The following is a 16,819-nucleotide window of genomic DNA, read 5'->3' as shown; positions in this document are numbered from 1 at the left end:
AATCAATTCAATAACTGAAATTCATTAGTCGGTTGAGCGAATGTTGCTCAAACATGTCGACTTTCAATGCACATATAACGTACCTTATCCTTTGGGCTTTTCGAGTGTACTAATTGAATTCATTACAGCAACCAACACTCACCTCCAACCCAAGATTCTTGAATATAACCGGATATAATCACGTGCACAAATGCCTTGGTCCTAGCCGGATAGAATAACTCATACGAATGCCTTGGTCTTAGCCGGATATAGCCACTAGCACAATTGCCTTGGTCTTAACCGGATATAATTTCAGCATAATTGTCTTGGGCTTAGCCGGATATCATTCAATTTCTCATGTACACATACATCAATAATCATTGGACATACATATTTCATTTTCGTTACTAAGGCTCAAACGCACATATATTCACAAGCATATTCGCCTTGGGACTTAGCAGGGTATCATTCAATTTCTCATACACACATAAATCAATAATCATACACATCCATACTTCATCTCACATAATTCAAGTAAGGTCACTTCTTGAGGACTTACCTCGGATGTTGTCGAACGGCTTTTTCGGCTATTTGATCACCTTTTCCTTCCCTTGTCCAATTGTGGCCCTCTTAGCTCTTGAGCTAATTCAAACAAATTCAATTTATTAAAACCTCATTGTGCTTGCTTATGGCGAATATGACAAGGAGTTTTAAATGGTCATATGGCCACTCTTTAGCTTGAATACACAATGGTCATGCACATTTTATACTACATCAAGCAATTCAATACAATTTATTTGAGCATCAAGGAAAAGCTAAGGCCTTCAATAGGCTACCCAAGGCGAATATTCATGTACATGTTGAGGTCAATTTTGCACTTAATACCTCACAAAAACAGCATGCATTTTACTAGTTAATGCTTTGCACATTGTGGCCCAAAACTTATAATATAGCATCAAGCACTTATATGTGTGCTAGGCCGAATTGTGCTTGCAATTTCACAAGCATTCTTCCACATCTTCTTCTTTAAACCAATATATTCATCACTTACTTCATAGCCAAAACATCATGTGCAAACATATATATACAATATGAGCATGGCCGAATTTCAAGATGTCCATAGCCATCCAAAAATACAAATTTTAACTAACATGCAAGAAGCATGAACCATGTTCATGAATGCATCATGGCCGAATATGAAAATCATGCTCCATTCAACTTCAATCATGGTTAAACACAAAAAGAAAACTCAAAATCTTACTCAAGAGTAGACAATCCATCATTGCATGCATCATCATCAAGCTTCACACTTAGCATGCAATGGCTTTATCACCATAACAACTTTGGCCAAATACCATTTCCATGGCATAACAAGGATTTGAGCCATGGCTAACATGCACATCAAATTAGTAACCAAACCATGCATGAAACTCCCAACACAACCTCATACATACCTTAATCTTGATGTAAACTTAGCCAAATCTCCTCTAGGTCTCTTCCAACCCAAGCATGAAGCAAAAATCCTCCCCCTTTTCCCTTAGTATTTTCAGCCAAGAAGATGAGAAAGGATGAACAAATTTTTCTTTTCTTTCCTTAGGACATTCGGCCAAGCCTATGGAGAAGAATGAACACTTTTTTTTCCATACTCTTATTTTATCATTTCTAACATCATCCACTAGTAAAACATGTTGGGAACATGTTTCCCTTGCCCATAATTTGTCATGGCGGCCATCCACCTTAGGGAATGGGATAATTGACATGCAACTCCATTTATTTCACTTCATGCATTATTAGGCCACTTAAAATACACCTATCACATTTTCAAGTCCTAGCACATGGGTCCTTTCTTATAAATTTGCACCTAATTAATAAAAATCGAGACAGGAAATATTTACGCATACCAATTCCACATACAATAAGCACGGAATATAACACTTAATTATTCTTGTGACTCGGTTTCGTGGTCCCGAAACCACTCTCCGACTAGGGTCACATTAGGGGTGTCACAACACAGGCAACCACACGCCTGTGTGGCGTCGACAGTTTTTTTTTTACTTTCACTGATTTTTGTTTTCTGTGTTTTCGGGTACACAACTAGATCAATTTTGATACCTAATTAGTCCTGAGCACTCTAGTACCTTAAAAACAACATTCCAGAGCCCGGATTAACAATGTTCTCAAAATCTAAATCGAACTCTATTCACACACGAAACTTTAAACCACTAAATAACGCGCTTGAGAACTTACCACTGCCAAACAGAACTCCGAACACTTAAACCTTCGCAGGAACCCCAGCCAAAACTTGCTCTTTGCCTAAAACGAAATTAACAAAACAACCCTCCATAAATCATTAAGTTTTTAACATGAAAACTTAACAGAAACATGACTTACCGAACGCACACACAACCCAAAGCAACGATATGAATTCAAAAAATGGATGAAAAAGGGGAAAAAAAGAACAGTGGAGAGTGGGAGGCAAAATTTTGGCAGTAGAAAAGAAAAGGAAGAACGTGAATTCTTTTCTTTTCTTTTTTTGAAATAAGCATGTCTCGAGATATAAGCATGCTTCTCTCAAGACAAACAAACATCAAAGCTAAGGGTTGCTTCAGTGGAAATGATACGAACTTGTTTCAGTGATGATTCGAGTCGTTTAGATTGCCTAATTGTAAATTTGAGTAAGACTTGATTTGTTTCAAAAGGAATGGAAAAGATAGGCAATGGCTACAAACAAAGGTCGACAAGAAAGATAATTAAGCAATAGATAGGGAATTTGACTAAAGGCAGAGAATGAACCAACAATAAAACGATTGTTGACTCGAGACTCAAAATAGCTCTTATGGGAATTCGGTTTAGGACAATCAATAAAGAACCTTGACCCGCTATTAAAAGTGATAGGAACCATAGGTATAATGAACGCCACACCAAAAGGTGATAAGTTTGGTTTACAAAGGAAAGATTGACGCCACAAGCTATGCTTGATAATTCAAGTCAGAAGAACTATGAGAATTGGAAATCTCACAAAAGAACACTTGTTCATATAATTTGGCAAAAGGTCCTCCTACAATAAGCTGATTACAAGTATTTATAATACTAGATAAGACTTAGCCGAAAGTCACAAAGATTAGCTTAAATGAGCTGTTAATGGCTGAAATAAAACTCAACCAATAAGTAAAAAAACTCTTGAATTCCTCTAAGCCTAAGTAACAGCAACTATCAATATGAATTATTACTCCAATTTAGCTGATTTATTGAGCTTGAATGCTTAGGTTCCATGCCCTCTTGGAAGTCGAATGGTCACCAGCACCATTGATGATATTTTAAGCACATGATGGCATCATTTAAGTAGTAATCGATTATGGAAGAAGGAAAGGCTTTGTATGTAACCAATCCCAACTTGAATAGCTATATTAATCACTTTGTAACAACCATGTAACCAATCCCAACTTGAATAGCTGCATTAATCACTTTGTAACAGCCCTTGTACATAACGGTTTCTAGCTGATTAGTCACCTAAAATCAAACACATTAAAACACATGAAACTCATTAAACTTAATAAGCTTAATTAATAAAATTAAATAAACACATTTAACATTAAGTTATTCTAGCGACTAAATTAACTAAAATGAACTTAATTAACTAAGATAAGTTGTAACACCCCGAATTTGGGCCTAGAAGTATTGGGCCTTGAGTATGGGTCCGTAAGGAGGTTGTATATAGGTATTTAATTGTGCAAGGAAATGACACAATTAAATGTCTACTTTGGTGGTTAATGGCCCTGAGAAGTGTTGGAGAAATCTTGGGTTCTAACTTGGGCTTTAGCAAAAATTTTGGTATTAAATGAATAAAACCCTAGATGCTTGGGTGATGGCCTTTTAAATTATTGTGTTAAATAAATGACACAAGGAAGCATGTGGTCTAGTGGTTGTGGTGTCATTAAGGTTGCAAGGGAGCCTGGGTTCAAGTCTTGGCTCTTACAATTCATTTTGGTTTTTCTCTTAAGTGAATTTAAATGCTGGCACATATGTCTTAAAGTTAATTATGGGTGTTTTTATCACAGAAAGAGCATGTGGTGGAGTGGCAATGTGGTGTGTTGTGTAACTGTGAGGTCTAAGGTTCAAGTCTTGGGATGCGCAGTAGAGTATTTATTTTGCTATTGGAGCTGTGTAAGAGGTGGAGTTGGACTGAAACTCTATGGTTGAAGTGGTCATAAGAATGAAGAATTTTCCTATTGGTTGAAAGGAATCCCACAACGGGAAGCTAACATGAGAATTGGTGAGAAGCTGGCTTTAAATAGAGCGAACTAGATGAGTTAGGGAGAAAGACTAAATGCAGGATGTGCCAAGGTTGGTGACGTGGACTTTGGCGCGTTCTCATAAACAGATGTGTATTTCACACTACTCTAGCTGTAGAACGACAAATGTCGGAATGCCGAAATGCCGGTCACACGGCGATGGCAGCCACAAGAGCGTGCGAGCGCATGTGTGGGAGCTTTGACGTAATGGTTGAGGCCATCATGAGTGCTCTCGTGGGCTTAGGTTGCTTTGGGCCAGGATGGGCCATGTGGGTCGAATGGGCCCATGGGCCCAAGTGGATAAATTGTATGATTGTGTAGTAAATATTGGTTTAGACTATGTGAATCTCATATCTGTAAGCTAGTATTACTGAATTGCCCCTGTAGGGTAGAATTACTGAAATGCCCTTGTAGGGTAGAATTACTAAATACCCTTGGTTTACAAAATTACCAAAATATCCCTAGTTTGTAAAATTACCAAAATACCCTTAGTTTGTGAAATTACCGAAATACCCTCAACCTATAAAATTACCGAAATACCCTCGACTTGTAAAATTACCGAAATACCCTCAATTTGTAAAATTACCAAAATACCCCTAATTTGGAAAATTACCGAAATACCCTTAAATTGGAAAATTACAGAAATACCCCTAATTTACAAAATTATAGAAATACCCTTGACTTTCAAAAAATTATAGATATGCCATTGGTTTGAAAAATTACTGAAATACCCTTGGTTTGTAGATTTACCAAAACACCCTTGTAGGGTGAAATGACTAAAATACCCCTAGCAGGTAAAAAGACCATAATGCCCCTGTAGGGTAAAGTGACCGTAATTGCCCTGTATGGTAAATGACGATTATGCCCTTATGTTTCGTATGACTGATGTGCTTAGGATTTACATATATGATTGCACTGAGTATGACTTTGCATACACATAATATTTATGGCACGACATACTGCATGGGGTAGGGATTTTGATATGGAGGAAGTTTTGTACTGGTGACTATGTCACATTCACTGTTACTGGTGGCTATGCCACAATTACTAATAGTAGTGGCTTTGCCACAATTACTGTTTCTGGAAGCTATGCTGCAGCATTATTTCTGGCAGCTTTGCTGCGATATTGGTGTGCTGGCTGGGTCGGTCGATTTATATCCCCACATGGTGTGTTGGATGGTACGGGTGGTGTGCTGGTTAGATTTGGGTGGGATGCATAATTGCATTACATTGTACTGCATTGTTACTGCATTGGGCTAGGCCTACACTGCTACTGTATAGGGCTTAGGCCTAGACTGTACTGATACTGAATAGGGCTTTGGCCCAGACTGTACTGATACTGTGTTATTCACTATTTGTCTATTATTGAGATTACACACTGAGTTTTCGTAAACTCACCCCGTTTCTAACTGTTCAGGTAATCCCTAAGCTTAGATGGTTTGGAGCTGCGAGGGACTCGGAGATGGCCACACTACTGCTTCTATTTCTTTTATTTGCAATTAGATTTCATTTTGGGTTTTAATTTATGTAATAAACCGTTGGTGGGTTTTAAGTTCAATTTGGATTTTGATTTCTTATACTAAACTGCTAGTCTAGGAAGACACGAGTTTTCAAAATAGCACGATTTTCTAAAGAACACGAGCTTTCAACAACAAAGTTTTCAAAATGTTTTTGCGGTTTAAATTGAAGTAATATACCAAAGGCAAACAAATTGGTAAATGTTTTGACTAGAACTTTTGTTAAATAATAATAAAAGGATTTAGATCCAGTAACGGATTCTTACCGAAAAGATCAATTTATGAAAAACACTTTGATGTGACACGCTAGATTCGACCATAACGTCTAGGCCGGGTTTGGGGTGTTACATGAGTAATTTATTCCAGCAACTTACTTACTAAGATGAACTCAATTAACTAAGATGAGTAATTTATTCCAACAACTTAATTAATTAAACTACATTAACTAAACACATTTAATACTTAAACTAAATTTTATTTAATTTTATTCCAGCAAATTAAATATGGGTTGAAAATAAGCTAAATGAACTCAGGTTGAGCTAGACGACCTTAAAAAAGCTAAAACTAAACTTATTGAGCTGAGATTAAACTTTATTTTGCACTATGGGCCCTCGAGCTTAGGCCAATTCTGAGGTCGGCGAGTTGTGTCGAAACATGATGCAGCCGGGATCACATCATACCTTCCCCTTTGAAGACAATTTGTCCTCAAATTGGGCCACTTGCTCGTGAAAAATCTTTCTTTGTCACAAACCTTTTGGTAGTGAACTTAACAACATTGCTCCCAAGAATCTAAAAATCACATATAAATCGAAAAGAAAAAAGGTTAGGTGAATGCCCTCCCTCTTTAAAAGGAAACCATTTCAAAATGTCACCTACACAAAAATGAAATAGTTTAGTGACACAAGAAATTATAATTTCAAGAGAAATTTTCAAAATCTTATTCAAAAATTGAGAAATAAACCAATATCAGGATAAAAAATTGAAATTGATCTTACCTTTCCATAATGAATCAAAAGGTTCTTAGAGAGCAACAAACCAGAATCATAAGGCATTCGAGAGTTAACAATATTCCAATTCTTAAATCCCTTGAACAAAAATATAGAACATTAGTCTCCAGGGTCAAAAACGAAATGTAATCTTACCGCTTCAATCTGACTTGAAAATTTCGTGATCGGCATCGTAGAAAGAACATGGGGTAACTTGGAATCATTACCAAACAAAGTATGCTTGAATCGTTTAAACCAAAATTTAAAACAATTTCCAGAATCAATAACACAATTCACAAGCTTCGTTTTCGAAAATAAAGATAAATCATCACATAAGCAATGATTATTCACACATTTACTCATAAAAAATTTACGATACATACCTTCGCTTATCATCAACTTATGAAAACGTACTCCGGATTTGAACAAATAATTTTGATCACTTGTTTCATAGTGCCACAGAAATTTCGTTTTCACCAAGACATCACACATGCCAATCAAACAAGATTTAGGCATACAAACATTGGTACAATCAACCCCCACAATTCTCATTCGAACAGGCATGCAAATACATGAATGTGTCGCACAAGAATGTAAAAAGCTCACATTATCATCACAATCAAGTAGATTAAACATTTTTCGTGAAAACTCCTAATCACACATGATCAAGCTTGGTACTTGCCAATTTAATCGAATAACTTCAACAAAACTGCCAACAACAAACTTGTCATAGAAGTAACATTTTATGGCACTAATCGAAAAAATCATTAACAATCATAAAATGAAAGTTAATCGAATCTAGGTGAGGAGTTCTTTCACAAAATAAGTTTTCAGCTTTCTCATCAATAACATACGAGTAAATTTGTTGAGAATCGCATAACAAATAACCCTTACCTTGATTACCTTTATGCACTTGTAGATTATCGTTAACTTCGATCTTACCTTTCTCAATTAATTGAAACCGTCTCTCATCGTGAAGGTAATGGAGTTGGAACTTGTCAAATGAACCTTGAGAAACCTAAAAAGAAGACAAAATACAAGGAAAACTAATAGGATGGTTAGTAAAAGTATTCCTCGCTTTTGTTTTGTCCACTTGCAACTTTCTCACTTATTTCTTGTTCTAACTCGTTTTCAAACTCTCTTTCTTTTACCACAGTGTTTTATTTTTTAAAACTCGTTGACACTCACTTCTCGTTCATTTTCTTTTCTTTTTCCAAGCTCACTTTCTTTGAAATCTCACTCTCACTCCTTATTTCACTTTTTTTTTCAATAATATCAATCGCTCCACTAACACTTTTGTTTATTTCTTCAATCTCACTCTCCTTTTCAATTTTCTTTTCTTTCTCACAATCTTTCACTTTTTCATTTTCATTTTCTTTCATATCTCTTTTTCTTCTTTCAATTTCATTATTAGATGAAGGTAACAGGAAAGATTCAGAATGAAAAGTTTTTCGACAAAAAGAAGGGAAAGAATCTACATAGAAGTCAAGATCATTTCTTTGTGAATGTCCCTCCGTGGGCAGGTACTTTGATTCTTTCGAAACATGTTCGCCTCTTTGTAAGCAATCCTCCTTGGATGAATGACTTGATGCACTTGTAGAGATATATCTACCTTCTCATTTGTTATCTCAGAAGGACTCAAACTCGAAGTTTTCTTTACTTCGACCCAAATTCCTTGAGGAATAGGAATCTCAATAAGGATCTCTTTTCACACATTCGTTGGATGTTAGTCTCCTTGGCAATCTCGTCTCCATCCTTTCACTTGGAAAAATTTACTATCGTTGGGTTCTTGCTCGATGGTCCCGCTCTTTGACACAAATCAATTGTTCTTGTAGGGTTACTTTCCCATCGAACAATCGATCCAAGAAGACAATTTGTCCTCAAATCGGGCCACTTGCTCGTGAAAAATCTTTCTTTTTCACAAACCTTTTGGTAGTGAACTTAACAACATTGCTCCCAAGAATCTAAAAATCACATATAAATCGAAAAGAAAAAAGGTTAGGTGCATGCCCTCCCTCTTTAAAAGGAAACCATTTCAAAATGTCACCTACACAAAAATGAAATAGTTTAGTGACACAAGAAATTATAATTTCAAGAGAAATTTTCAGAATCTTATTCAAAAATTGAGCAAATAAACCAATATCAGGATCAAAAATTGAAATCGATCTTACCTTTCCATAATGAATCAAAAGGTTCTTAGAGAGCAACAAACCAGAATCATAAGGCATTCGAGAGTTAACAATATTCCAATTCTTAAATCCCTTGAACAAAATTATAGAACATTAGTCTCCAGGGTCAAAAACGAAATGTACTCTTACCGCTTCAATCTGACTTGAAAATTTCATGATCGGCATCGTAGAAAGAATATGGGGTAACTTGGAATCATTACCAAACAAAGTATGCTTGAATCATTTAAACCAAAATTTAAAACAATTTCCAGAATCAATAACACAATTCACAAGCTTCGTTTTCGAAAATAAAGATAAATCATCACATAAGCAATGATTGTTCACACATTTACTCATAAAAAATTTACGATACATACCTTTGCTTATCATTAACTTATGAAAATGTACTCCGGATTTGAACAAATAATTTTGATCACTTGTTTCACAGCGCCACAGAAATTTCGTTTTCACCAAGACATCACACATGCCAATCAAACAAGATTTAGGCATACAAACATTGGTACAATCAACCCTCACAATTCTCATTCGAACAGGCATGCAAATACATGAATGTGTCGCACAAGAATGTAAAAAGCTCACATTATCATCACAATCAAGTAGATTAAATGTTTTTTATGAAAACTCCTAATTACACATGATCAAGCTTGGTACTTGCCAATTTAATCGAATAACTTCAACAAAACTGCCAACAACAAAATTGTCATAGAAGTAACTTTTTATGGCACTAATCGAAAAAAAATCATTAACAATCAGAAAATGAAAGTTAATCGAATCTTGGTGAGGAGTTCTTTCACAAAATAAGTTTTCGTCTTTCTCATCAATAACATACGAGTAAATTTGTTGAGAATCGCATAACAAATAACCCTTATCTTGATTACCTTTATGCACTTGTATATTATCGTTAACTTCGATCTTACCTTTCTCGATTAATTGAAGCCGTCTCTCATCGTGAAGGTAATGGAGTTGGAACTTGTCAAATGAACCTTGAGAAACCTGAAAAGAAGACAAAATACAAGGAAAACTAATAGGATGGTTAGTAAAAGTATTCCTCGCTTTTGTTTTGTCCGCTTGCATCTTTCTCACTTATTTCTTGTTCTAACTCGTTTTCAAACTCTCTTTTTTTTACCATAGTGTTTTATTTTTGAAAACTCGTTGACACTCACTTCTCGTTCATTTTCTCTCACTCCTTATTTCATTTTTTTTCAATAATATCAATCACTCCACTCACACTTTTGTTTATTTCTTCAATCTCACTCTCCTTTTCAATTTTCTTTTCTTTCTCACAATCTTTCACTTTTTCTTTTTCATTTTTTTTCATATCTCTTTTTCTTCTTTCAATTTCATTATTAGATGAAGGTAACAGGAAAGATTCAGAATGAAAAGTTTTTCGACAGAAAGAAGGGAAAGAATCTACATAGGAGTCAAGATCATTTCTTCATGAATGTCCCTCCGTGGGCAGGTACTTTGATGCTTTCGAAACATGTTCGCCTCTTTGTAAGCGATCCTCCTTGGATGAATGACTTGATGCACTTGTAGAGATATATCTACCTTCTCGTTTGTCATCTCAGAAGGACTCAAACTCGAAGTTTGTTTTACTTCGACCCAAATTCCTTGAGGAATAGGAATCTCGATAAGGATCTCTTTTCACACATTCGTTGGATGTTAGTCTCCTTGGCAATCTCGTTTCCATCCTTTCACTTGGAAAAATTTGCTATCGTTGGGTTCTTGCTCGATGGTCCCGCTCTTTGACATGAACCAATTGTTCTTGTAGGGGGTTTAGTTTCCCATCGAACAATTGATCCATTTCTTTCATCACATATTGAAAATCTAATTCTAAAAGCTCTTCTTGAAACATGATTTTATTGATGAAAAGAGAAGTGATTAAAACAAAAAATGAATTCCTCACCATTACAAACCTCACGTTTCACTAACAAAGAAAAAGTAGACGACACTCCACTCGAGTTTGCACTCGTTATTTGGCATGTCCTTCACTCTAATGCTCTCGCAAACTCTTGTGCCTTTTTTCACTCAATCTGCCTCTCTAAGTTCTCAAGGGGACTATTTAGACTTAGAAGCAGTCGATGTGGGTCGGTTTGCAAAAGAGTTGTCAGTTTAGGGTAGGAATGATGTTAGGACCAATAGGTAGGCTAAAAACAAAAGAAACAGAAAGGGTTGAGTGTGGCCAAAAAGTAGGATATTTAATGGATGATTTTGGGCAGCAAGTAGAATTTTCAAAAACTTGGCAATGAAAAAGTTGTACACTTTCCTTTTTTTAATTTTGAATTTCTTTTTTTTATTTTTTCTAATGAAATACAATACCGTAATGCCGAGAACGTTGATTCTTACTCCAAATTCTCTAGCTCTGACACCAAATGATACGAACTCGTTTCGGTGATGATTCGAGTCGTTTAGATTGCCCAATCGTGAATTTGAGTAAGACTTGATTCGTTTTAAAAGGAATGGAAAAGATAGGCAATGGCTACAAACAAAGGTCAACATGAAAGATAGTTAAGCAATAGATAGGGAATTTGGTTAAGGGCAGAGAATGAACCAACAATAAAATGATTGTTGACCCGAGACTCAAAATAGCTCTTATGGGAATTCGATTTAGGAAAATCAACAAAGAACCTTGACCCGCTATCAAAAGTGATACGAACCACAAGTATAATGAGCTCGTTTCGATGATGATTTGAGTCGTTTAAATTGCCCAATCTTGAATTTGAGTAAGGATAAGTTCTTTTTGGGTTAATTGAAACAAAATAGAATAAATGGCTTCAAACAATGATAGTAGGAAAAATGGGTAAATAAATAAAGGATAATTTGGCTAAGACCGAGAATGACCAACAATATTGGATTGTTGACCCGATTCTCAAAATGGTTCTTAGATGATTTACGATTTAAGAAAACAGAAAAGGACCTTGACCCGTTATCAAAAATGATAGGAACCAAAGGTATATGAATGCCACACTCAAAAGTGATAAGTTCGGTTAACAATGGAAAGGAAATGACGCCACAAGCTATGCTCGATAAGTTAAGTCAGTCCCAAGAGAACAAAGAGATTTGGAAGTTTCACAAATATCAATTTTCATATATTTTGCAAAAAGGTCCATTACAATGAGTTGATTACAAATATTTATAAGGCTAGATAAAGGCTAGCCAAGTAGTCACAAGTATCAGCTTAAATGACCTGTTAATGGCTGAAATAAAGCTTAATCAATAAGCACAACTCATGGCAACTCAATAGACACAACTCTTGAATTCACCTAAGCCTAAGCAACTCCAACCATCAATATGAATTATTGCTCCAATTCAGCTGATTTAATGAATTTGAATGCGTAGGTTTCATTCTTGAGCAGCCGAATAGACACCAGTAACTTGTTGATATTTTGAGCACTTGAAGAAGAAGAAAAGGTAGCTGAATTTAAAGGATATATAATGCTCTCCTTTAAATGATGTAATAGCTCTTTTAAGTGATAAATAATTCTCTTTTTTAAGTAATGTAACAACCACATTAGCACTTTATAACAGCTCCCTTGGACATAACTTATTTCAACTGAATAGTCACCTACAAACAAACACATTAAAACTCATTAAACACATTAAACACATTTAGACACATATTAGACTTAATAAGCTTAATTAATAAACTGAAAAACACATGCAACAATAAATTATTTCAGCAACTAAATTAACTAAGATGAACTTCATAACTAAGATGAGTAATTTATTCCAGCAACTTAATTAACTAAGATGAACTTAATTAACTAAGATGAGTAATTTATTCCAACAACTTAATTAATTAAACTAAATTAACTAAACACATTTAATACTTAAACTAAATATTATTTAAGTTTATTCCAGGAAATTAAATACTTATTCCGCAAATTAAAAATGGGTTGAAGTTAATGGAAACACAAAATTTACACACTTTTTCATACCCTTTTTAATTTAAATTCATTGAATTCGATTAAATTTTTGTTAAAATAATTATTTTTATAAAATAATTAAAGTGCACTTAAAATATGAACATGTTGAAATTTATTTCATTTTATAATTATTTTGATGAATTTTAGTTATTTTCGATAGATTTGCACAAAGGGCAAAAAATGGCTCAGTAGACACTGCCAGAAGCACAAAACTGAGAAGCAATTTGAAGTATCAAGGTGAATTAATTTCCAGCCTAAGACGGTCCAATTATGTATATTAATTCATAATATAATTAATTTTAATTTATACCCAATTTCGATATAAATTATTATTAATTAACTATGGAAAAAGTGGTCCAATTGAACCAAACCGATTGAATTGAACCGGCCAAGGATTGGGTAGCCCAAAACCATCCATATGCTGACCAAAATAAGATTATTAGCTGAGTAATTAAGCTATCAAAGAAGCCCTTGAAGACTTGTCAAAGTTGAATTCAAAGCCCTCCACAATTGGTGGCTTTATGGATTTGCCCTAAGCCATATTTAGCAAAGTTGAAGCCATCAACTTTGCCACATAGATGGCCGGACAAGGGGTGGATCTTTGGCTGCTATTTTTAGAAAATTTTAGCTGTCACATTCAGCTATAAAAACCCCCCATTGGCTGATCATTCAAAGCACACCTTAATTCAGTCACATCTCTTCTCACCTCTCTCACTTTCTCCTCTCATTTTTCCATTTCAAGTCCCTTGCTCTTGTGCCTATTTCTCCCCTTGGGAAAGGGTTATTCTTCAGCAATTTTGAAGCAAGATTGAACTATTCATAGAAGCCTTGATCGGTGAGGACAACAAAAAACGAAGAAGGAGCAACCTAGTCAAGCCACAGAAAAACACCGAATTTGATTCTTGTTCCCTATCTCTTTAATTTTTGTTGTTGTTATGATGAACATATCTATGAATATTGATGTTGTTGGAATGGTTAATTTAATCAGTTTAGCTTGAATTTAATTTTTATTGGTTTGATTGCATTTCATCTACTTAAATTATTAAAATTGTGTTTATGCTATTATAGGCCTCGGTAAAATGCTTGATTAAGTAAAATCATGCCTAAGTTATTCTTGCATTACAATTGTGTGGTAGCTAATGAATTAATTATCTAAACGGATTGAAATTATAATTAATGGATGCAATACTTAATCAGTGCATGTTTATTCTTCTAAGGTAGTTGAAGGTTAAATTAGCAATGTATCTGGCGATACACTTGCCTTGCATAACTTGAAAGATTATTGTGATAAAACTGTTTCAAGTTAGGGATACCTTGTTACCTCACATAGTCTTTTATGTGCTTATTAGATTTAATTAATTATTTGAATTGACATAGGGATATGCAAGAGATTAGTTCAATTTAACGAGTATGTATGTGCCATAACATGTTTTCTTATTAAAATCTGTTTAATCGTTTGAATTAACATAGGGATATGTTAAAGGATGAATGGTTTTGAATAAGTTAGCAAATTACCGAGTTACCGTGAATTTATTCGTAACAACATAAGCATGAGTTTAATAATTATAAGTTAAAGAAATGTAATTAAATCAACACAATTATGTCATCTTGATTAAATCATATTTTGAAATCGTGCATTTGAGATTTATTTCTTTAGTTATTTAGTTTAAAACCTTATTTTTCTTAATCACTACTTTTAAAACAAAATATTTTTCTACACCAAAGTGTTTTAAATTGCATTCATAAATAATCCTTTTCACAGTTCCTATTGGTACGATAACTCGACATTTACCTGTCACTTTATTACTTGTTGGGATTGTGTACACTTGCACATTTTTGTCATTCCAAGTTTTTGGCGCCGTTGCCGGGGACTATTTTAAAAAGTCATTATTGTTGAATTTGTTAGTTTTACATTTTGGTTTATTTTTTCCTGTTTAATTTTTAATTTAATTAATTTTTTTGTGAGTATTTCAGGTGTTTATGAGTATTGACCGAATTATTGACTTACTCCTTGTAGAACCTGGGATTGAACGAACTTTCCAACAACGAAGAAGACAAGCAAATCAGAAAAGGACCAAAGATATGAACTTCAAAAATTCGATCCAAGGAAATAGAGCAAACCTTGCTCAAAATCCTATCCTTATTGCTGATGATAGGGATAGAGCTTTACAATAGTATGCCGTGCCAATATTTAATAATCTTAATCCGGATATTAGGAGACTCGAAATTGAGGCATAACAGTTTGAGCTAAATCCAACCATATTCCAGATGCTTCAGATAGTGGGCCAATTCAATGGAATGCCTACCGAAGATCCTCACCTACACTTAAGACTGTTAATGGAGGTGAGCGATTCTTTCAAATTAGCCGGAGTACCTGAAGATGTATTACGATTGAAGCTGTTCCCATATTCACTAAGGGACAGAGCTCGAGCCTGGTTGAACTCATTGCCACCGAACTCAATTTCCACATGGCAAGAGTTAGTAGAAAGATTGCTTATGATGTATTTCTCATCTAGCAAGATTGCTAAGTTAAAGAACGAGATCATTTCCTTCCAACAAATGGATGATGAGTCCTTGTATGAGACATGGGAAAGATACAAAGAGTTATTACAAGAGTGCCCTCATCATGGAATCCCACTTTGCATCCAAGTTGAGACATTTTATAATGGTCTCAATGCTCACACAAGGATGGTAGTGGATGTTTCTGCTAATGGTGCTCTCCTTTTTAAGTCTTATAACGAGGCTTATAAAATCATTGAGAGGATTACCAGCAACAATTACCAATGGCCAACCAATCGAGCAGCGTCAGGAAGACGAGTTGTTGGAATACATGAAGTAGATGCTCTTACTTCACTCACATCTAAGGTATCATCAATGTCCTCAATGTAAAAAAACCTTACTACTAATGTGTCTAACAATTTTGCAGCACAACCACCAACCCAATTTGAAAATATAGTCTGTGTTTATTGTGGGGAAGGGCATTTGTTCGAAGAATGTCCATCAAACCCAGAATCCATGTACTACATGGGTAACCAGAACCAAAATCGAGGAATAAAAGGACTACAATCCAATTTTTATAACCTATCATGGTGAAATCACCCCAATTTTCCTGGAGTAACCAATGGGTTGGAACTAGTAACACTTACGCCCAACCTAGACCAACCCAGTCACCTAGTTTTCCCCAACAAGTTCAGAAACCAACCCAAGCTGAATCATCCAATAGCTTAGAAAATCTGTTAAAGACATACATGGCCAAGAATGATGCCTTAATCCAAAGCCAAGCAGCTACATTGAAAAACCTGGAAAACCAAATGGGCCAACTTGCAACTGAACTGAGGAACCGATCACCAGGTGCTTTGCCTAGTGATACGAAGAATCTGAGGAATTGAGGGAAGGAGCATTGCAAAGCATTGACATTAAGGAGTGGACAGACAGTAGAGCCCAACACCATCGAAGTTGAAAAAGAGCAAGCTGACGCTCAAGATTTAGAGGAAGTTCAATCGAGTGTTGAAATTCCAGTTTCATAAGAACCAGAATCTGCAAAACCTGACAAGGTGATTTCAGAACCAGCTAATTCAAATCAATTAACAAATCTGTTAGATGTAAAATTGCCACAGAAGACGAATCAACCAGTTCCAGTAAAGAAACCACCACCATCCTACCCTCACAGACTTCAAAAGTAGAAGCAAGATATTCAATTCAAGAAGTTCCTAGAAGTACTCAAGCAACTTCATATCAACATCCCATTAGTTGAAGCACTTGAGCAAATGCTGAACTACGTCAAATTCATGAAGGATATCCTGTCCAAAAAATGAAGACTTAGAGAATTTAAGACGGTAGCTCTGATGAAGGAATACAGTGCATATCTTCAAGACAAATTACCCCCAAATTTGAAGGATCCTGGATGTTTTACCATACCTTGCAACATTG

At 35.2% G+C, this 16,819-nt stretch overlaps 1 non-coding gene across 1 annotated transcript; it reads right to left on the bottom strand.

The window, feature by feature from the left end:
* Positions 1-15,415: 15,415 nt before the first annotated feature.
* LOC128295979 (small nucleolar RNA R71) lies at positions 15,416-15,522 on the bottom strand. Its single transcript, XR_008286526.1, has one exon. It is a non-coding gene; the product is annotated as a small nucleolar RNA R71 (small nucleolar RNA).
* Positions 15,523-16,819: the final 1,297 nt, after the last annotated feature.

Source organism: Gossypium arboreum, chromosome 7 (genome assembly GCF_025698485.1).
Source record: "Gossypium arboreum isolate Shixiya-1 chromosome 7, ASM2569848v2, whole genome shotgun sequence".
NCBI classification, from domain to species: Eukaryota; Viridiplantae; Streptophyta; class Magnoliopsida; order Malvales; family Malvaceae; genus Gossypium; species Gossypium arboreum.
Note: the sequence above shows the minus strand (reverse complement) of the source record. Positions and strands in the feature narration are given on the sequence as shown.